Here is a 24,104-nt window from a genome sequence, read left to right as displayed (position 1 = left end):
GCTCAGTGTGATGGAAAGCAGATCCAGGCTCTGCTTCTTCTCACCCAGCGCTCACAACATCTTCAAACCAGAAACACACACACACGTGCGTGCACGCACACACGCACAGGTAAGCAGGAAAACACAACACACACACACACAAGCACACACACACAGAGGCGCGTGCGCACACACACACGTATCTGGACTCAGTAGTGCAATGTAGACTGACACACAAACTACTCTGTTCAATCACACAAAGGGACAAGCAATAGTCCACACACGCGTACGCAAACACACACACACACACACACACACACACACACACACACACACACACACACACACACACACGCACACACACACACACACACACACACACACGCACACACACACACACACACACACACACACACACACACTACTGTCTCCTACCCCGTCAGGTTCTTTGACAAGGGTTAGATTGCGTTACACCTCAGAGGAGGAAAACTTACTTTTAACACAACGTCTGGCTGTGCTGTCCAGAGGAGTAGTCATTAAGTGAAAAGGGATAACTCAAGAAAGACAAAACATTCCCACGTCTGACACGCAAACACACACACTCAAGTGTAGGAATTTCATAAGATCGGCAGGAGTGCTAGGTGAAGCTGTAAAAGAAAAACAGGGGCTTTTCAAAGGAGGGTGGCTCTGAACACAGTGGTACAACAATATCAGAGCATGGCTATAAATGTCACAAGTTCAATTTTCACTCTGAGAAAAGAGCACGGGGGCAAGCAGTAATATTAGCTGTGGTGAATTGCAGGCTGGGGAGGGGAATCTCTGTAAAATGTTAAAGCAAGGTCATGAATCAACACTTTGGCTTCAGTCAAAATGTTTCTGTGACAGTGTCTTAAAGCCAGACTCCAAAGGTGGAATGGGGATTTTAAAGGGGCTTTGTCAATTTTAGGGTGAAGGAATTTTTAATCTGTAACACAGGGATGTTGAGAGCATTGTCACATTGAATCTGGTGAATAAATAAACAGAAGAGCTCTAATAATAACCTTATATTTTCACCACAGAGTAGGAATTACCTTATATATAATTAAAATTCTGAGCGGGAAAACGTATTCTTTTGAACCTCTTGTAAACTAGAAATATGTATGTTTATGCTGAAAATTACAGGTGCAAAACTGTGAACAAACTGCAAAAATATCAATTACAATTTTAATTGTTTGCATGTGAAATGCTGTATGGGATTTGCAGTGTAAGTTGCAGGGCTGAGTGGTCTGAAGTCTTGGAGTTGAAACTGTTCTGCTTTCGGAGCTCTGCTGGCAGTTGAATTGTCAGTTTGCATGTAAGCGAGAGAGGGAAGCAGCCTAAATGTCAGTTGATGTCCAAGTCATGAAAGCAGTTTAAGTGCCATTTAAAGAGTACTAGATGAAAGCTCAGCTGAATGGTCTTGTAAATAATTAGGTAACATTGATAATTGATAAAAGCCCCAAAAGCTCCATCTTAACAGCATCAGCAGGGGGCGAAAACACTACTGTAACATATTTATTTACAGACACTTCATATAAAACTTTAACATGTGTTAAAATGTAAACCAACAAAAGCATTCTGTTAAATGCTAACTGTGTAACTAATAACATTTTCTTTTGATAGGATGAAAGAATTTTTTCACAGTCCGATTTGCAGCACCTCACACTGAACATCAGCAGGGTTAATGGTTTCATTCAGCTTCAGCAGCAGCAGCAGCCAGAGAGAATGTGATGAATTTGCCTTATCAGGACTTCAAAGTCCAACATTTTCCAGCATTTCAGGAAGAGTGTGAGAGAAAGGCAGCCGGGCTTTCTGGCAAAGTGTTGCTGTGATGCCTCAACTTGATATGAACACACACGTCTGACTCATTCTGCCGGCCCTGAGAGTTCACCACTTGAAGGAAATGATTTACTTGTCCAAATCCTCCCTCTTGTTTGATCCCATTGGGAGCTGGAGCAGAAGTGGGGGCGATGCTAGGTTACCAAAGTGTGTTTTTGCCATCCTTCCCCTCCTCTTTCTTCCTTTTTTCGCTCCTCTGCTTAGGTCGGCCATTTTGTAATTTACGGCTGTCATAAGGCCTGCCGTCGGCTACGAACAGTATGGGATTATATGAAACGCTGTCCGACGGCATATTTCATAAGGAAGATCAAACACGCAGCTAAGTGATTTCTTTTTCTGAGGGCAATAACTTTTAGTAGAGCTCCTTTTCACGGCCTTGGAAGGGAAGACTTTGAAGGACCTCAAACTGAAGTATTCATTACATTTCTAAGTAGAACTTAAGACAAAAAGGAGTAGTAGCTTCACAAACTAGAGCCAAAGTCTTTTCATGCAAAGTGCACAAAACATACCAGACTTGATGCTTCTCAGGTAGAGACGTTAGCAGACATTTCCACCTCATCTTTCAAAACAGAAACCTTGACTCCTCTATGTACACACATGTAACTGCAATCTGTAGTTTGCTAAATCCACACAGAGGACAGGTGGGCAAGAGTCCAGTTAGAAAAAGAGAGACAGAAGAGGAGGATTACTCCCAGAGATGATCTCTCTTCACACAGAAACACGACTGTGAGTCTAAAGCCATGGCAGCAGCTCTGCCAGGCTGTAGTGGTCTTTATAAAGAAAACCACACTGCAGGATACATTAAAGTTATGGCCCAAAGTTTAGATTTAATCTTTAACAGTAAACATACTATCTGGCTAACATTTGCTAAGCAGCACTAAACACAAAACCCATGTGAGGCTGACGACAGTGCATTAGTATTAGTCAAAAACTCTCATTGGAAAATTCTGAACTGACAATCGATGGGACTAGATAAAAAAAAAAAAAAAAAAAATCACCTCAAAGGTGATTTCAAGTCATCCTGAGGGGAACATGAATGTCTCTACCAAGAATAATGACATTCCAGCAAACAGCTGCTGAAGCATTTTGCTCAGAGCCAAAGAAGTCCACCTGCTAGTGGCACTCGACCAAAAATCAATGAATCACACATTAGGATTCATTCTCTGGGTACCATGAATATCAGTACCAGATTCCAAACGTATCCATCCAATAGTTTTGTTGAGGAATTTCACTAAGAATCAAAAATGGAAGTTTTATGGTGGCACTAGAGCGGCTTCCAACCTTTCTCCGTGTTACCTTTTAAAGCAAAGCAATGTCAACTTGTCACCTCCTGTCAGAGGTTGCATAGTTGTGAGCAGTGCAACCAAAGAGCGATGTTCACTTCTCAGATTAGTGTGATCATTTTACAGGCCTGAGGGAGAACGGAATAGCCAGTTATTTACAATAAAAGTCAGAAAGAAGTCAGAAAAGCATTCATCATTTCTAAAGCAGAGATATATTTTTTCTTCCTTTTTTCTCATTCTTGATGAATTTATCAAGGAACCTCCTGTGGAAACCCACGCCCCAGGTTAGGAGCCATTGCACTACATAAAAACCAGAGGATCACCAAAGTCATTAGGATTCATCCCTGGAGAACCTTTGTCTGTGTAAAATTTCAAACAAAATTAGTTGAGATATTTCAGTCTGAAATAAAGTGTTGGATCAACTGACCTACATTATCATCTCTGAAGCTTCTGTGGCTAAAAAATGTTACAGTAGCTCAGAAGGTTTGTTGCAATAGTGTTTGTAGAAAATTGTTCAGTCTGAGTCAGTTTGGCTAGCAGCAAACACGAACACACACACACACACACACACACACACACACACACACACACACACACACACACACACACACACACACACACACACATACATACATTAAAGCGGACCCACAACATGTGCACTCATGCAAAACAAATACAGATGGAAATGCAGGCCAACACACACTGACTTCAAGCGCTCATTTTAGCACCTAATGACACACACACAAACAGCAAAACGAGGGTGATGAGAAACTCCAGTAGCAGTTCGGTTGCACTGGTGTCAGCGCTGAGCAAACAGAGGCCAGTTGTTGACGCGCCAGATATATGAGTGTTATTCTTCCTCTGTGCATGTGTGTGTGTGTGTGAGTATTCCTGCTGGGACTCCCCTTGGCTAAACCAAGCCTCCTACACCTTCACTTCCTCAGAACTCCATCTCTCTCTCTGTCTCTCTGTCTGTCTCTCTCTCTCTCTGTGGAAGGATTGATGAGCAGCCTGACTTGCCTCCATCCTCCCTGACTTTCTCACGGAACAGAGGGAGAAGAGGAAGAATGAAGAAAGCGGAGTCTGTCGGCCATCATTCATTCCTCTTCACCTTGGGAGTGTGAAAAAAACAGGAACACTGGCAGTGACAAATAGAGCAATAAAGCTATACGGGCCAGCGGAACACGCAACCCTGCTCGTGATGTGGGAAGCTATGCAGAGATGACATCACCTGCAGGAGGATTTACATACCTGGTGACTTACTACCACGACATCACTTTGACAAAAGCTGCCCCTAGCAACAATTAAATACTGATTATTGACCATGATCGTTTAATAGTTGGTAGTTGGTCACTGAGTTGTCAAACATTATGTGCAGCAGGCTGTGGCTGCTGTTGAGGACACCCAGGCCACACTATTTTTTCGGGTAATTTTCCCTCTTAGAGGACATTTAGACTTTCATGGAGGGAAGTAATTATACTTTCTCAAAATATAACCAGTTAACTGAATAAATCATTTAGCAAAGTAGTGCAAAGAGTGGAGATGGGTGGGAAGAACTAGCCTAGCTTTCCCACAGTTCCAAAGCCGTCTTATTTAAAGTGTATTTAGTGTATTTAATGAATGCTGAAATAAAACAGAAAAAGTTGCACATTTAGGGATTTCGTCTAGTCATGAAAATGAAGAACATCAGCACATCATTACCACAAACAGCATCTCAGAGAGGCCCTCTAACATACTGGTGCTGCAAGGTTTACACACTTCACCATGAACAAAATCTGGTTCACCAGCTACCTGCCAGCACCTGCTGCAGCTGTAAATGCTGTAAATGCAGACGTGCTGGATGGATAAATGTATGTGTATTTTTTCCAGTTGTCCTTATATTGATGAATTCTCTTCTGAGACAGGAAGTTGAGGCAGGCCATAAAACAGTAAGGGGTCACTCTAAAATATCAGCCAATGAATTATGGAGACAGAGGCTTGAAGAGGAAGGCATGTGGGAGGACAAGACCAACTGCAAATGTGTGATAGTTGTATAGACTGAAGTTTCATTTATGCTCATGCAGCAAGAGGCCACCACTTAACAATTAAAATACAGTTAAATAACCACCTCTTGCCCTCTACAATTCATGGGGATTTCATAGAGACGTCACTCTCAGCAATTTTCATTTGGAACTGTTGTAAATGAAAGTAGTACATAGTGAAAACTGTCACTAAAATGTTGGTGGATTAGTCTAGGAAACCAAGACACTGTTTATGGAAAAGACACTGCTGTTGAGCTAATCAAATGTCTTTTTTTTATGTGGTTTGAACACCATAAATAAAATTCAATTTATTTCCATTGTGTTGGAACTATGTACGATGATGAGATTGCACAGGGAGTAAGTGGGGAAACTGGTGTTTGCAATTTGGGTGAATTGGCCCTTGAAGGTGACTCAACTCTTGAAGCCTGGTAAGATCCATATTGGAAAAATGCATTGTGATATATTGGTAAGACAGTACATAGCTGACATAGTGAAGACGAAGAGAAAGAACAAAAACAACACTGACCTGTTAGGATCCGTTGGACGGCATCACATGGACAATATGGAAGAGACAAAGAGAGAACAGACTGGTTAGAAGACAGTTGGCTAAAGCAAATTGTCACTGTGTAGGACACCCGTACACACACTCACACGAACACAAGAGTGTATTACACAAATCATAGGCTAATTAGTCCTCCACTCCAGGTGGTGACAGTTTCATTCTGTGGGGAGCAGGGGCAGCCACTGTGTGTGTCAAGTGTCAAAGACCTCCTTAGCACCTCATCACCTTTGACCTCATGAGGGCTTTCACGCTGTGAATAATATTAACATTGCACTGTATGAACACACAGACACACACATGCACTAAGACAGAGTATGAGGAGTAAGCTTACAAGTGCAGTAGTATGACTTTACAAGAGGTTGTTACTTATATTGTCCATTGGGCTTTGCAGTCAGCCATCACTGCACTGAGAATGTATAGATAAATCATTCCCTTTAATTATTAGCAAAAAAGTATACAAAAGAAGTATACATTAGGGTAGCAGTTTATTAATTACAGACATCATACAATTCTATAACTGAATACAATCCAATACAACAGCACTGCAGTATTTGATCTATATACTAAAATACTGTATCTCTGTGGCCATACAAGTACATGAATATGTAACAGACCACTAAAAACACTTTTATATAATGCAGTCTGACACGACCACACCATGAATTAAAGTCTCAAAACAACCATCAGATTATAATGACACCGTTCTAATAGTGTCAACAGAACATTGATAGTATTAGCTTCAAAAACATAGGATTTGTTGCAGGTCTAATCTACTGGCTTGGAAATATGGTGCTAATAAACTGATAACCAGTATATAGTACAAAGTGTAGGACTGAAATGCCAGAATCTATGGTCCAGACTACTGTGAAGGTCAGGCAGACTTCACATACACTGCCTCACATTTCATGTTGTGTTTCTATTCATTTTAGCTTTATGTTTGAGAAGAAACTGTTACTAAAAGTAAATCATTTGACAACTCAAAAGCCACCCAGATTCTAGTAAAACCTACTGATACTATCACCTGTTACCAGTGAACCTGTTTACCCGTGGAATGTTCCAAACAGGCGTTTTTGGAGCATTCCACAACTTTCCCAGACTTTTGTTGCTCCTGTCACAACTTGTTTGAAAAGTGTTGCTACATCAAATTCTCAATAAGCATAGATTTACAAAAATCAATGAAGTTGATGATGGCAAACATGAAATATATTGGCTTTGTACTGTTTTCACTTGAGTTAATGTCAAAAAGGATTAGCAAATAATGACATTCTATTTTATATTTTACACAGCAACCCAAGCTTTTTGGAATCGAGGTTGGATCTTACTTCAGCCACTGAAAGCCTTTTCATTTGATGAGTTAGTACCTATAATTATCTAATTATTCATTCAGATGAAGCTCTTCAGACATGATTTGGAATCTCTACAAATGTTGTAAAGAGTGCAGTATAAAACTACCCCAGCACAAACTCTGCACTACTTAAGCTCCATTCCTGTGTTTTTATAGGTTTGTTTCAGAGGTGTCAATTATACTAGCTTGCAAAGGCATGGGCTGAAGATATTAGGAAAAAAGAGTTATGGGTCCCAAATGTGCCAGTGTGCACAGAAGGAAACATGCCTTCCACTGGGTGAGAGTTTCCCTCCAGAGCAGCCAGACCACCTAGCACTGGGAGCCTGGTGACAAGAGCTTTGATTATTATGCCTGCACTCCCTGCCAGGGATAAATTTAAGTGTTCCCATAAAGTCCAGAAGAAATAAGACTTGGGAATGGCCTGGCCTGTGCCTGTGTGAGAGAGGGGAGAACTCTGACTGAGTGTGTCTGTGTGTGTGTTTAGGGTCTCTTCTGGTCAGCGTTGTCGCACAGTCCGGGGGATAATAATAGGATGTGCTACAACTAACTGAGACTAAAGCCGGACTTCCCACGTCTCCCACTCGCTGGTGGCACTTGTGTTATTCTCTAAACACCCGCCGGTCCCAACCCCCCCTTATGCAATGCAGCCCTTGTGCTCACATCTCTTCCTTCATCCACCATTCAGCCTCCCTCGAGCATAAAGAAAACTGTAAGACAGAGCAAGATACTTTGGGCAACCCCACATCTCCCAAGGAAATGTGGACTCCGTGTTTATCTTTGATTAAAAATAACTTTGGGAAGGGGCCGATCAATACTTTCCCTGCGACAAGAGAAACGAGGGAAACAAGGAGGTTGTGGAGGACGAGGAGAAGGAGGCAGAAGGGAAGGAAAAAAGCGTGAGAAATTTGACGACATTTAGAAATGTGTCTGTGTGTGTGAGGGGTCGCTGGGAGTCATTCCCATGGCCTCATACAGTAGCCCTGACGCTGCTACCAACTGCTCTGATGTTTTAACAGTGACAAAATGGCTGACATACACACATTATAGGATAGTAAAGGTCCTGGAGGACACGCTGGGAGCCATGTATGCTATATAAAGGCCTTCAGAGGACGGGAGCACAGCAAGGTCATTCCTGCCTGTGCTTTCTTTGGCTTCCACCTCTACTTTCAAAGGATCTGCTTATGGTTTCTGTCAGAGATGCACGTCCATTTTTCACCCCATTAACAACTATCATTACCAGCCCAACTGGAGGCTATAATTGGGCCAGCCATGGAAAAGAGTTGTCAAAACACAATTAAATTCCAAACTATGGTGAGAGAGAACAGAGAGAAAGTGCTGGATGGCCATAACATCATATTGTCGGCTTTGCTTGCCCAAAAATAGGAAAGAAAAACACGAAAACCATTATTTTACATTGGAAGGTTTTGGAGGGGGATTATATAGACGGGTGATCTGAGCTGCCCAAACGATAGGGCTACTGAAAACATAACAAATAATCACTCTTGGTGTCAGCGATGAAGAATGGACACATTAAAAGCCCTATCCAAGGATCAAAAGCCAAGATCTTGTGAGAGCCCTGATTTAGGAAAACTTCAAATACAGTCATGACCACAAAGTGGCTACAGAGACAAATTATTACAGCAGAAAAAAGGTATCTAGAATGAATGAACTGCTCTTTCTGTGTGTCAGGAGGTAGCATTAGCTGCTTGTAAAAAAAAAAAAGTCCATTGAGGCTTTCATGCAGGCTCTTAGACTGGGAAAAGACCTTCACATATAGACCCAGCAAGGATTTAACTTCTGATGAGTTGTTATTGAAGTCTTCGTTATAGATCTGTAGCATGGTGGCACATGAACACTTTTTTTCATGCAGCTTTTGCATTGCAGCATGTTGGCATCAAGCACTGAAGGAATAGTGGAAGTAGTGTATGTAAAAACAATACTATTGCTGTTGAGCAAAAATACAGTGCCAAAATAATATCTCTATCTCTATCTACACACATACATACGCACACACACACACACACACACACACACACACACACACACACACACACACACACACACATATATACACCTGATACAGCTAGTCTACAATCATGAAGTGTATTGGGCACATTTTTCATTCATTTTCTTGAATACATTAGCCAGTGATTATATTTGCTCTAATGTCTTCAAAAGAGTAAATAATGACTAGTGCTATCAAAAATATCGCGTTATTAAGGCGTTAACACAAATCAATTTTAACGGCGTCATTTTTTTTATCGCGCGATTAACGTTCTTTGTGACCTAGTGAACTTGTAGTTTTTTATAAGCTGTGGCCACTGCTAGTAACGTTACAAAAACTACAGGATTCGATTGTAAACCGGAAACAAAACAATAGACACGCCCCACGCATGTTTTGGTCTTGCCTGCTTGCTAGCTGTGAAAGTGTAGGCGGATGTCAAGCGCGAAATGCCGAAATGGATGCGAACAAGATTCAGAATAGAAAGTTTAGTTTCAAAAAGTTGCCAGATGGGTCGACTGACAAGACCAAAGCTTGGACAGAGGCATATGGATACCGCAACTAAGAACAAGCTTACTGCAGCCATAGCCAAGTAATGTTCATTCTTTCTGGAGAGAAATAAGAGGCTGGGTTGATCAGCCTCTGGTGAATAAACAGAAGAGCATCATAGTCTGACTGCTTGTATGTTCAGAGGAAACTTAAGAAAGGAAAGTTTAAGCCATGGTTTAACTGCACTATAGGCTGAGTCCTAGTTTACAATGATGTGCACTTTGTAACTTTATCTTGTATCACCCTGTTTTGATCCCTTTGAAAGGGTTGTTGAAGGGGCTTTTTTGTAACCAAGCATTTATTTTTTGTCATCTGTTTATTGACAGTGTTAAAATGTGTGAGATTTGATTCATTCAAATGTGAATGACTGCTCAAAGTGAGAATGTTAGTGTGAAATATAACACTACACATTGTTTTCAATAAAAAACATTTGCACAAAGCAAGCCTGTCCACTTTTCCATGTTGATAAAAGTATTAAAATGATAATTAATGGGACATTTAGAATAGATAAAAATGTGTGATTAATTTACGATTAATCGCGAGTTAACTATGACATTTATGTGATTAATCGCGATTAAATATTTTAATCGATTGACAGCACTAATAATAACACAAAGCCATGGCAAATGTAATTATGACACAAACCTTTGACACAAACCTTAAACATGCATCCTGCTGACTTTTTCAATCAATGCAAAACTGATCACAACATCTCGCAAAACTATTTCTGCAAAACAACAGCTTCAAACTAATTCTTCCTCCTCGTGGTACCACTAAGGTCATGAATTATTACTTCCCAATCTGCTGAATGGAATCTCAAAATCTGGTCCACATGCCCAGGGCCACAAGCGTTAGCCAGTATGTCAAGTTAGGTTCTAATTAATGCACGCATAATATGTAGCTTGCGTATAGGTCATATTGGCCATAAAAACCCGAAGTTGCTTTATTTCATGTTTGCTTATCATGTAATACAATTGCGATTAAATAACAATAATGTGCTACGCTCAATATATTTTGTTATGTGACGTGCTGTAATGTATTTTTCTGATGTACCCAATCTCTTAACTTGCCTCAGTGATTGTTTCCATGAGCTGCTGTCAGGAACTTTTTGCTTTGAATCACAGCTGGAAGTAAGGGCACAGAAATATACTGCAGCCAGTTGAACTAAGTCATGAACACTGGGAAATGTCTGTGATTGTGGCTTCAACCCTTGATCAAAACACAACATCTTGTGGCTGCATTCAGCCTGCTATGTGGGCTACTGTCAGTGGAAGAATTGGTACATGTCCCTTTATGACTGCTGAAAATCACTCCAGAAGGCTCCATAAAGAAAGTTACTGATTCTAACAACTGGACAACAACTACTGATGTTTTTCTATCAAACTCAAAGTTAGCTGGATTATATCATAACATCAAGTAGGACTGTGCTAAGAACGTTTTAAAAGTGTATTTAACTGCAGTACAAAAATGCCTACTGTACTCAAACCATACAGTGTTAACGGTGTGTGTGTCTGGTGACATAAAGCAGAGGAGGCTGGGTAGTGGAAGGGAGTTGCAGGCCTCTCTGCCTCTGTAATCTGGCCTGATTTATAGAAGCTAGGCTTGCTCTCCCCTTCCACCTCCACACTGACACACTGGGCCTCCTCCACTGGAGACAGCCTGGCGTCCATGCACACACATGCATGCTCACACACACACACACACACACACACACACACACACACACACACACACACACACACACACACACACACACACACACACACACACACACACACACACACACACACACACACACACGAACATACTTGGGCAGAATCGTCTCAGTTGCACAGTAGTGCATGCAACCAAACCACATGCACCCGCTGCTTAACCAAATGAACACCAGATCCAGAAACAAGAGGCATTTAACTGTCTGCATGGTGTCAGAGTAGAATAGATCTACACCAAGAATCAAACTTTTAATAAGACAATATTTCATTAATCCCTGTGGAAAAATTGGGTTGTTATATCTGCAAAACAACAGCCACAGTACAGTTCATCAGCCACACTACAATACATTTAAATGTCTGTGCAGATGGAGAGGAGCACACAATTCTAAACCACATTGATTAAAAATCTAATCTTCTTCTCTCATGAGTACACTTAAAAAGTACACTGAAACTGAACTGGACATGCTAATAACATACCCACACTCCAAACAAGATCCCAAAATAGTGTCACTTAACTGTTTTTAACAATACACTAGTATTGTACCTGTAAATTGCTGTTCTTTGGTATATATTCACTGAGGTCACCTGTCAGTCAGCTGCTTCTAGAGTGCCTTGATTGGTGGAAAAGCATATTTTCAGATGTTTATATCATGTTGTCAGAGACAAAGCCAAAACCTCAGCAGGGCAGAAAACAAACTGAAGCCATGTAATAATGGATAAAAGATAGACTCAATGGAGACACAATATCCACACACATTAGGATAACACACTACAACACCTTCATATTTATGTGTGTGTGTGTGTGTGTGTGTGTGTGTGTGTGTGTGCGTGTGTGTGTGTGTGTGTGTGTGTGTGTGTGTGTGTGTGTGTGTGTGTGTGGATGTGTGTATACCATGAATCACAGTGTATGGACAGGTGTTTACAGTGAAGCTGGGTTATCTGTCTCCATTACACCACCACCGCTCAGCCTCCCAGGGCCATTATCTACTCAGACCTGCCTAAACACACAGACCCAGAGACAGGAAGCCCCACATGCTAAAGGCAAGACCCTTTACACAAGGCCATGGCGTGAACACATAATGGGCCTCTCTGGGGTTGGGGGCTCATGACACAATCCAACACCCAAACAGAGGAGACCCAAAAAAAGCACCATTTCCTTTACCCACAGCTTTTCTTTGATCTGTCTTAACATCAACACACATTCAGATACAGCTGTTCATCATAACTTTGAACATCCAGACTCACTTATTCCTAACTAACATTGACTGTTGTTGTTGTGGTTAATGTTTTGAAGTGGAGCCACAATCTGACCCAAGGTCAATTTAACATCCTCTTACAGTGGTCAGATGTTGTGATGAAGCACAGTGAGCAAGTTCTTATCAGTTTTTGCAAACAATGTTCTGTTTAAAACCAGTTAATCCTGTGTGACACATGCTCTGAGTAAGATCAGATAGTAAGCATGTGTGTCTATGCAAGATTTGTGATCAAGTACACCAGCATTTACCGTTTGTTTACAGATTAGCCATAGGCATTAGTCATGTAACCTATTTCGGACATGTGCTTTGAGTTCCTTCCTGATCACAGTAAAGGGAAACCCACCCCTGGATACTTTAACACTTTGAGATATAATCTCATCATGATCATCAATTGATTCCAAGAGTTATTTCTTGAGAGAGGAGATGTATATGTGCCTCTGCTTTACTTACTGAATACATAACCTTCATTTGGCACAATGCCTTTTTGACAGCCCTGATAAGGAGAGGGAATTTACTGCTTTCAAAGCCCTCACTGTGATTCTACAATACTGACATTTATAGCTAGATGACAATAGACATAGATGAGAAACTCACATTTGACTCTGTCATCTCTGTAATGTTATTCAGTTTGTCAAACAAGTACTTTTCTGCTTGAACCACTTTTACAAGCATAAATGTGACCATTGGAATAAGTAGAGACTTGCAGTGCATTTTGGTGTTGCACATGGAATTTTGATGATTTTCATGATTCTGCTGTTGACACATTTGTTTTAAAAGGGTTGTTAGGCTCAACCATGAACACAGAAGAAGGGCTTCTCCTTGTGTGATAGCATTTATTCAGGGTGGACGGATCTTAGCAAGGAAGCACTTCAGGCTGCTCATGGTATTTCAAGACTTCTTGGTGCCTCACATTTTTCATCTTGAGGAGTCAAATATGACCCCACGTGTGTGGCTAAGAAATGACAGAGCAGGAGGGATCATTTCAATATCCTATATTCAATCATTATTGGAAGTGCTTCAATATATTTGTGTACATTCTAGGTACTTTTACCAGCTTCTGGCATTTTGCCATCTCCAAAATGTGCAAAGGCCCAGCCTGTCAAATCACTGTATGTCCCCCTGAACTGCCAAGCTTGTCTAGAAGTCCCAGTGGGGACTGTGGTACTATAGCATTTTCACACTGTTAAAAGACCAATTTCCACTGATGCTGAAGTCCACATTGCTTACATTGCAAATGTGCTTTAGCTGGGATGGCCGAGTGGATGTGGTGTGCACCTGAATGTGGTCTGCATGCATCCACGTTGGCTGCAGGCTGAATGAAAACCATGTGGACTGAATGGTTGAGATGGAAAGGAAATCATGGTGTACACTAGTTAGATATTTTGTTGATAAAGCCCTACTTTCTAGATAGTAACAAGCTGACATCAAGTCTGACATTGATCTGTCTCAAAAAACAAATCTTTTGGCTCAAAATGTCCAAAATGCTATTGAATATCACCTTCAAATATTTTCCATGGGGGGTTTCAATCCAAAAATATTCATATCAGCCTTCTAAAAGTCATATTGTTTGAACGCCTGCCTGTGTGGTAAGTGTGTGGGTGTGTAAACATTGTGGTAACCCCCGGCCAGGTACTGTCTGATCTAGTGTATGAGGTGGTACCACCAGTCTCCCACTGTCTTTTAATTACGAGTGGAGGTGGGGGGAGCCATTTTAATGAAAATGGGCCACATCATAAAAGCAGATTTGACCAGGTTCATACACAGTTCAGGCTCAAGGACAGTAAACACACAGATAATACTGACCGTACCATTCACAAGTGCAAACACACTAGATAAGATTAGATGAAACCTGAAACTGCTATGATCCCACTGAGGAAAGTGAGCGAGTGTAGCATCAAATACTAGGTTACAGTGAAGTAATACAAAATATAGGGGGTAGATTTAACAAGAATTTCAACACCATGTGCTAAATAGAAATCTATAGAAAGTAAATAGAAAGAAGCCAAACAAAGAGTATGGAGATGTGTGCATCTTGATACAGTGTATGTTTTAAACCTTTCTACCTTTAACCCTTTTAACCTCTACTCATCCAGGGGAGTTTTGCTCAGAGCAATGCACTCTTTTAAACGACAGCTCTTTCAGAGAGTCAGTTACATACATTCACATGTGGAAACTGCCCAGTGCAACCACAGTCTGGTCTGCTGGCCAGCGAGCAGCTCCACTGGAGTGGTCGGAACTTTAGGCCTTACTCAAGGGCACAGCAGTGGTACACAGTGGTAAATAGGTTGGGGCAAGGTGCACTTACACTTTCTTCACACCATCCATGGTTATTCTGCCTGTACTGGGATCTGGCTGTGTTCATAAACTGTTCATATGAACAACAAAGTTCAACACTATGAATATCTTCCGTGAGAGAGGGTCTGAAAATGTGAGCTGTTCCTCATATCTAAATGATAAAGCACTGCTGCCCTTGCTATGAGGGCTGGCTTTTCACTTTGCCTTTCCATATAATAATTCAGAGCAACTATAAATACTTTTGATTGATGTGGTTGGACAAAATGTCATAAAACATGAAACTACAGCAGTACATAATAAAGATTTAAAAACAGTGTAATATGCAATAGTTATTGACAACACTCTTGTAAAACAACACCACACCTATCTTAAATAGTTTTTTACAGTTTGAATCGTTGTATGCAAAAACATAACCGGATGGATGACAAACTACAGTAAAAACCCGGACAAATGACAGAACACACACAATGAATACAGATGCTTCCATACCGGGCACAAGGGTTCGCAGAATGATTTGATGGGTTTCAAAATCATGTCACAGACAACAGATCTCAACCCATTTGAACTCCTATGGGACATGTTGGACTGGCATGTTCTCTACCACCATCATCAAGCATCAATTTAGGAAGACTGCTGCTGATTCCTCCAGTAGAGGAGTGCGTGGCATTTGCTGACAACGTTTGGACTGCAGTGTGAACACAAATAAACCGAGGGGAAAATGCGACCGTTGTATCACAGTTGGTGAACTGGAACAAAGCAAACTAACTACAGGTCTGAAAATGTGTTAAGAAGCTTTGCGTTGGATGCTCCTTTCGTTTGTCACCCATCTATTGACTGAACATTCACATTATAGAGGGAACCAAACTATATAGACACAAACAAACGATTAGCCTCTTTGGTGAGTGAAAAGAGCCAACAGTAGTATTGATTGTCTTGAGCATTCTCAAGAAGATCAAGATGGATGGAAGAATGATGAAGGGACATGGGATGGAGAGTGACAGCCAGAGTTCAGCCCCAGACTAATTTTAACATCCATCCATCCATCCATCCCCATCCCTCCCTTCTATTAGCCCTCTCATGGAGGGAGAGAAGGAGGGGAACCTAATCGGTGGGAAGCTGCCCAGAAGCCCCTGACCTGAAGCAGGATGAGGGCTACAGTGTGTGTGAGTGTGTGTGTCCAGAGGGGGTCGGGGGAGAAGGCAGCATCCTGGCAGGACATTAGGGACTTGGTTCCCAGCAGTGCTAGCAACTCTCCTGCTGAGGCTACATAAGTCTCTCCCTGCTGGGTCAATGCTGCCTTCCTCGGGGGGATTCCCACTTTTTCCCAAGGCTATGCCCAGCTTGCTCTGACTCTCTTGTCTTGCCAAATGACCCAGAGTTCGGCCACTTGCTTCCCTTATCTGTCCTTTCCCAGGGCTGTGGTACTCTGTCCATGTCCCCCGTTGCTGTCTGTCACCCTCTCTGTCGTCTGATGTACAGTAGCCACTATCTACAGGATTAGCTTAATGATGGCTTGTCTTACTGAAATTAGCAACAGTACATGCTGCTGCATGTCACACACAGCTAACTGTGGGATCACACAAATAAACATGTACATGTATACACACACTATAGTCTATAGATCGCAAATCTGAAGCTAATATTGGCTCTTTATTAATCACGAACCAGATCATTCAATTCTATGACTGTACTAATGCTCATACTGAAATGTACTGTACTGTGAGGTGTAGATTTGGTTGTGTGTGTGTGTGTGTGTGTGTGTGTGTGTGTGTGTGTGTGTGTGTGTGTTAATGCATTTGTGTACTATGGGCTGTGTAGCAAAATGCATTGTGTGCCAAATGTGAGACTGTGAGAGCTGTCAGGCATGTGTCAGTAAGTGTAGTACTGAAGTAAGTGAAGTGCTGAAATGGTAAACACACAGGCACAAAACTCTGTGCTGGTGGTTAGCAATGGGAATGTGCAACCATCTCACATCGATGCAATATAAGTTAACTCTTCAAGTTAGGTTCATGACACCTGATGCTGACCAGAAGAGGTAGAAAATGAGAGGCTATCCTGTTGTGCGCACTAATTCCATGATCTGCTGCATATCTCCTATCACAGTACAGATCAGAATTAGCTGACTACCACGACTCACAATGCAACATGCCGTTTACTGAGGCTAGGGTATTTCTGTCACTGATTCCTCCAGTTATAGTATAGTTAATGTGTAAATGGAAGCTCTAGAAACAAACCTTGTATGTTACACCAGCAGTTTTTCTGGGAATTCCCTTTTTGGCAGATCAGATTTAGCTGTCATGCATCATGATTATTCGTTTACTTGTATTCTATCACTGTCAGATAGTAGTGCTTCTTCCATTGTCTGATACTGGACTAGAACAAAAGCTTTACATTTCCCAAATGTTTGAATATTAAACACACTGTCTCTGCATTGACTATGACGAAGTATCCTGTGATTTGACTCTAAACAGTTATATTGTAGAGAAATAAATCATATAACATAATGGGTCCACGAAGGCAACATCGATTTCATGTCAACATGGGACTCCGACCAGCACCAGCTCCTATCAGATCCAATTAAGCGTAAAACTAGGAATTGCCAGCTGTAACTCTGTCATCTAAACTACAAATGTCAGTGGTGAGATGATGAGATTCCAATCAAAATTAGCACAGAAATGAATCAGATTTTTGAAAAGGATGAACAACTGTACATTTAGAAACATAATCAGCTGTAGCTTTTGCTTTCCAAATGGTAACACATCCAATATGGCTGCCGGAAGCCGCGTTAATGCATATTCCATGTTCAGTATTGAGTGTAAAAGTTTTTTCCAAGATTTTTTGTCTTGGAAATAGTAGTTTGACTACTACGGTCCATGTGCTCTCTTTCTCAGGAACTTTCAACTGCACCTTACAGTCTTCAGTTTACCTTATGAAGTTCACCAAAAGTGAGAGCTCCAGAAAAGCCGTGCCATCAATATGCCCTGTACCAGGTTATACTATATTCATACCATGGCCAGTGCATGGTGCAGTTGGCAAAAAAAAGCCCCATCATGCCTCTGTAATACTTCTTGTACCATTTATGCTGCAGAATGAGAGAATGACAGGAAAAAAGAGGAGACATGCAGTTGAGAGGTGGCGGGGCTTTCTGATAGTGGCACAGTGCTAAGATGGTTAAGTTCCCATGCTAGCTTGTGTTTACCCTGGGCTATTTCTGCACACTCACACATACACACAGTTTGCCCTATCGTTCCCCCTCCTTATAATTTCTCATCCCTTCCCTCCTGCTCCCCCTCCTCTTCTGTCATCCCACTTTTCTTTCCCCTCTGGAGTCCGGTAGGGTTATGTGAACGGCCAGGGAGGAGGGCTGAGAAAAAGACGAGAGGAGTGTGAAAGAGCAGAGAGATGTTGTGGGGGTCATCATTGAGTCATCATATTCCCTGGTAAGGCTGGCTGCATGGTCCGTGTGTGTGTGTGCGTGTGTGTGTGTGTGTGTGTGTGTGTGTGTGTGTGTGTGTGTGTGTGTGTGTGTGTGTGTGTGTGTGTGTGTGTGTTTTCAGTTGCTTCCCTTAAAGTGTGTGCATATGTCTGAGTGGGTGGTGAAGTTTGCACATTCCAGTGAACAAGTGTATTTATGTGTGTGTGCGTGTGAGTGTGTGTGTGGGAGGGCATGAGTGTGTGTTTCCATGTGCCTGTGTGTTTTTAGATGTGCTAATGTCCTGTAAATGTCTTACTTTCAGCCTGGCCGAATAACACTTTTCTTCAATTACCACCATGTAGCAAATCTAATCTTTTGACTTTCACATACACACTTAACTTCTGGGAAAAGGGAAAAATCATGGTTTTTGTTGAATAGTAAAAAATTCCAAACACATCCCATATCACACATCAGCGATGACTTTCAGTATTTAACCAACACTATGATCTTTTCCTTGAGCTTTAGTGACTAGTTACTTTCAGATTACAATTTTTCATACCTTTCCTGTCTTGTGTAAACCATGTATCTCCTTTTCTGAAAAACTGAAGGATGGAGTGTTCCTCTACAGAGAGGGAGAGAGTGCCAGGACGCAGGTGAGAGATGTGACCCGTGACCAGCTCATCAGAGCTTCTAATGATGCAGCACAGTGAGGACACAGAGGCTTCATAGAGGAGAGTGTATAGAACATGGATCTATGTGTTTGGCACTGAGACTCCAGTCTGCAGAGTTCAGACACTTCACTGATAAACCACACGACTGTAGACTGACATCAGGCTTCACGATCAAAGTTTTTACATCACGTCGACGCTTCTGTCCATACTGTCATGCTTGCATATGAGACCTCTCTCTGCTGCAAGTCTGCATCATACTTTTTTTTTTATCAATGGATGGTTTTTATAATGAGCCAAGGCTCATGTTGATAGTTATTAGTTGCAAAACGTTTTTATTTTTTTGGGATAAGAATGAGGCAGTGTGCAAAATGTGATGGCTTAATGAGCCACTGTGTGCAGTTATATCCTCAGGTAAGCACTATAAGGATGGTGTGCACTCCCTTATGACTATACAGAAGTAAGAGGATATTCTGAAAAGCATATATCTTCTGCATGGCTGCAGTGTATTCTTCAACCTCAAACATAGTGTACTTTTTACTTCATTTTATGAGACAAGGTTGTCTTCAACCAAGTGCCTCTGCTGTTCAAACATCCTTCTTTTACTGCCTTTCCTAAAACTGTCTGCTTGCTATCGTCCCCATCACATCCCTGCCCTATTTCTCTCTCTTTCTCAGCCTCTTTTCCTTTCATCTCTTTGCCTTCTCCTACTCTCTGTCTGCCCAAATATCTGTGTGGCCCGGCTTTGCCTCTCAACAGTAACTCAACCCATAAACAAACTGCCTTACATGCTGTAATCACAAACCCCAAACTGCCAGACATTAAAAGGGCCATGTTTCATCCCGCTACAAAAAACAGGGAGAGAGGAGGAAAAGAGCGGAGAGGAGAGCGCTCCAACATTTGAGCCTCCTCCTCTTAACAGATGCGGTGTGTAGTATCAGTTTGCTAAAGTGCGACTGGGAGGAGAGATAGATAGCGATGGAAGAGGAGCATATCTTTGAGGAGTTCCACATTGCCTCGTGCTGATCAAAGCGCTCTGCAGCCTTTGTGGCTAATTGTGGGGATTATCTGTAAGTGCTTGGAAAAGACCAGCTTGGTTTTATGGGGTCGGTGTCACACACACTCATATGCACACACAAACACGCACACAGAGCCTCCACAGATGCTACTGCGTCCGGTAATCGCAGAGGAAATGCACAACTGACCTCAGATGAATAATTCAACTTTTTGTGTATTTGTGGAGTAAGACAATGGTAGAAAATAGGATGTAGAGCAGACTGAAGAGTGAAATACTGGTTTAAAAATGGGAAGTGATCCAGGAGACATGAAAAATCACGAGTTGCACGCACGCACACATGCACACACATACACAGAGGCAGACATATCCTGTCATCTTGATCCAGTTTCAAGGACAGTGGCGAGACTGGAAGGTTTGGAGTGCCAAACGACTTGTCAGTGTCAGTTGTAAAGCTGCCTCCCCTTAAGCCACTTCCCCCTGCTGACACACACACACACACACACACACACACACACACACACACACACACACACACACACACACACACACACACACACACAAAACTGTGGTCAGCTGAGCGGATCCTAAGTGAGGTCAGGAGTAGTTTGGAAACACACGCACACAGCTCACAAAGAGACTTTCTTTCTAGGGTTTATGAGTCTTCTCTATAGTTTGCCTGACCACAAACACACACATGCTCTCACTCACGTACATTTACACATAGGCAGAAGTACAAAAAAACTCACACAAAGCTGATATAGCGGATATGGTTTTGTGAGGGGGAGAAGGGTGTATGGTCGGCGTCAGGTCCAAGCAATTATCCAAGTGTCCAAACCTCTTTCAGGCAGCCACAGTGGAGCCAGACAGAGCTCACACAAACACACTCACACTCACACTCACACTCACACTCACACTCACACTCACACTCACACTCACACGGACACCAACACAACTTTCAACTCCAACCTAGGGATTTGCCCAGGATAATTCCACTTCTATTCACCATGAGAGGTTTTACAAGGTTAGGTCCAAAATCTCTGAGCCACTGCTAACTACAAGCGGACTACCAGCTGGCCCTTGGCCTCCAGTCTGAAAGCTCAAGTGCTCGATTCTGGCCAACTGAATGGCCTTTTGGGCTCGGAGCCCTGAAGACCTTTCCAATAAGACGAGCACGGAAGACAATGGCAAGCAGCTAATCTTGTCTTTATGCAGCCTTTGTCTGTGAGTGGGGGGCACTTGTAGAGGCGGCGCTCAGGTAAGGCAGTGTGTCAAAGGTTAAGCTGGGAGATTCAGACTTGCACACACAATTTAATTAAAGTTTGTCTAAGGGGGTGAGAGTGTGTCTCAAGGAGGCCGCTAGCGTTTGAGGGCCTGCCTGAGAAAGGAATGCCGTCGACTTCAAAGTTGGCCGACTGCTGCTGGGTTGTTTTTAGAAAGTGCTCATATGGATAAGACTGGAGCAGATATCTGAACAATTAATGAACAATTTTCTGCATGGTGAGGCAGCACAGGTGGAAGTGTGTATTTTAATTGGAATGGTCAATTTCAGCATGTTTTTCTTTTTAACTACTAGTAAATATCCATAATTGTACCCAGTGAGTGAGGTAAAACATGGACAAACTCAATTTGTCTTCATGATATTCACTGTATGCTATAAAACATATTTTTGAAAGTGCAACTATGTAGATGTAATTTCTCAAGCAAAAATAACAAGCTCTCACTAGTCGCAGTTTCTCAGATATGAGGTTAATCTTTTTATAGTTTGCATTGTTCATTGAATAAAACAAGACATTTGAATACATCTCGTGGGCCTGTGGGGAATTTCAATGAGCAGTTTTCATTCTTTTATGGCATTTTATGGAGCGATGATAAATAAAGAAAATAATTAACAGACTGGTCAATGATGAATATAATAATGTAATAGTTAATACTTTTTATCACCTTCCTGTTAAAAAGTCTGTTGGGGGGCTTTCAAAGAGTAGGATAAATATTCTGATGAAAGATGCAATGAACTACACTCTCGCATGAAAATGAAAGTACACATATCCCAAATCAATAAGCAGAACGGAGATTGGGGCCAATCCAGGCATATTTTGATGGATCAGCTATAAAGCCAGATGTTTGTTACTGGAGGACAGCTGTTAAATATGCTCCACTGCGCTCCAGAGTTATGAGTGAGTGACCCACAGAGCCAAAAATATAGACACAGCAGGCAGTAGTGTCAATTAATGATATGACAACTCATGATTCAGGCAGAGGTGTTATATGTCAAAAACAGGCCATTCTGCATCCGTTCCACAGATATTTTGCAGGTGGACTACAGCTCTGAAGTGCTGCTGTTGTTTTGAAAACTGTACATGTTTAGTATTTTTTATATTCATGTCTAAATTCTGTTGAAATGTTCTTGCCACTGCAGATTCACATTGACACTCTTTCTTCTAATCACTTGGACACATGAAGACAGTTTAGAAAACAGTAGGAGATAAAGATAAAATCAGAAACCTTGTTAATGTTAGAATCATGCACAGATATGAATAATCAGGTTACTTGAGTGTCATGTAACCATCTGAATATACTCAGTAGAATAAACAAGAAGAAATGCTATTGTGCATTTCAGGATACTCACAGAAACCGACACTTTCAATGACGAGAGACAGAATTAAGTTGGAGTTAACTAAAATGTTATTAAATTAATCATCTCTGAAAAGATCAAAGTAGAGTTGCCAGTGGCCTCGGACACCTAAATACCAGATACAACCCTGCCTGCAGCACCCAACCATGCAACTAAATGTTTTCATGATTTAAAAATACTTTTGTAAAGGTAGCAGGTTGTAACAAAGAAAGGAATGAAAATGATTTCTGACATTAAATTAGTTCAGTAATACATACATGTCCATTAAAAAATACAAGCCTACAAAAATAACTTTCTAACAGAATGAAGGATATGTTCCCCCTACAGTATTCACCTGTTCACCAACATCTGATGGCACTTTCAGCCTTCAGCGTCAACACTGTGGGTTTTAGTGAAAACTAGGTTGGGTCACTTGAAAAGGAAAAACACACACAAAAAAAAACCTGAACAAAAGAGTGAATGAAGAAACAGACAGCAGACGTGTAGAAGAGGAAGAAAATAACCTCAGGAGGAATATAAAAAGAGAGTAGTCTGGAGAGAGGGATGAAGAGGAAGGAAGGAGGACGAGGAGGAGAGAAGATGAGCAGACAGTGTCCTTTATGTATTGGCTGAGTGTCTCCCAGGGCTTTTGTAATGCTTTATACAGACCCACTTTCCAAGGTCGTCGTACGGCTGCCTGTCCAGCTGTTTTCATATTCAGTTTCGGCCTCGTTTCTCTCTCTCCTGTGTGATTTTTTTTATCTGTGACTGTAGGGCAGATTATTACCGGGGGCAACAGATTACCCACAGAAAAAGACAACGAAAAAGACAAAATAAATGAGAGGCTGCCAAGATTTTAATCCTGATTAGGATGGGGGAGGTAGGAAAGAATTCATGCAAATGTACAGCTATACAAGCCTCTCTGAGTTATCATCTGCAAGCTGAAATACAAAAAAATGCTCTTGACACACATGACATCCAATGATTCTGATTTCTGCTGTGTCACGTCACTCACAGTAAAAGTCTCTCCAGAGTTGTGACAAGTGGTGAGGAGGCAAAGGGTGGCAATGTAGCCTGGATAGGTGGTTTAAGAGCCAGGCCAGACGGTTGATCAGCTTCCGCTCCAGCCTGGACGTTAGCATGTAGTGCTAAGAGTGAGGTTAACGAGGAATGCTGTTAGCTTAGCAGGAGGCACTAAGAGGAGGCCCAACAGGAAAGCCCACAGGAAAGCTTATTGGCCGCACAGGAACGGCCTACTCAACCTGTGTTTCCATATTCTCCTCACAGTAGCTGTTTTTGCTAATACAAGCAACAAAGCTGCCAAAACACAGTGTTTCCTCTTACACTCGGGATTAGTCCCAGCAACCAAAAACCTCACTGCGAGTGAGTTTGTGTTTTCTTGACATCATCCTGAGCTTCTTTCATGCTTCAGCTCACAGGATCCTCAACACCAAGCTGCAGACTGGAACTCTATCACGGGTTTCCTCCTCTTTGAAATCTCACTTTTATCCATTTAAAAGTAGAAGTACAC

The 24,104-nt window shown here is 41.8% G+C and overlaps 1 protein-coding gene across 2 annotated transcripts in view; it reads right to left on the bottom strand.

Moving 5' to 3' along the window:
• The window catches only part of bcas3 (BCAS3 microtubule associated cell migration factor), a 336,382-nt gene that overhangs the window by 79,255 nt on the left and 233,023 nt on the right, over positions 1-24,104 (bottom strand). The window lies entirely within an intron of this gene.

The sequence above is a fragment of the Chaetodon trifascialis genome, chromosome 9 (assembly GCF_039877785.1).
Source record: "Chaetodon trifascialis isolate fChaTrf1 chromosome 9, fChaTrf1.hap1, whole genome shotgun sequence".
Lineage (NCBI taxonomy): Eukaryota > Metazoa > Chordata > Actinopteri > Chaetodontiformes > Chaetodontidae > Chaetodon > Chaetodon trifascialis.
This window is presented reverse-complemented; position numbering and strand designations above follow the sequence as displayed.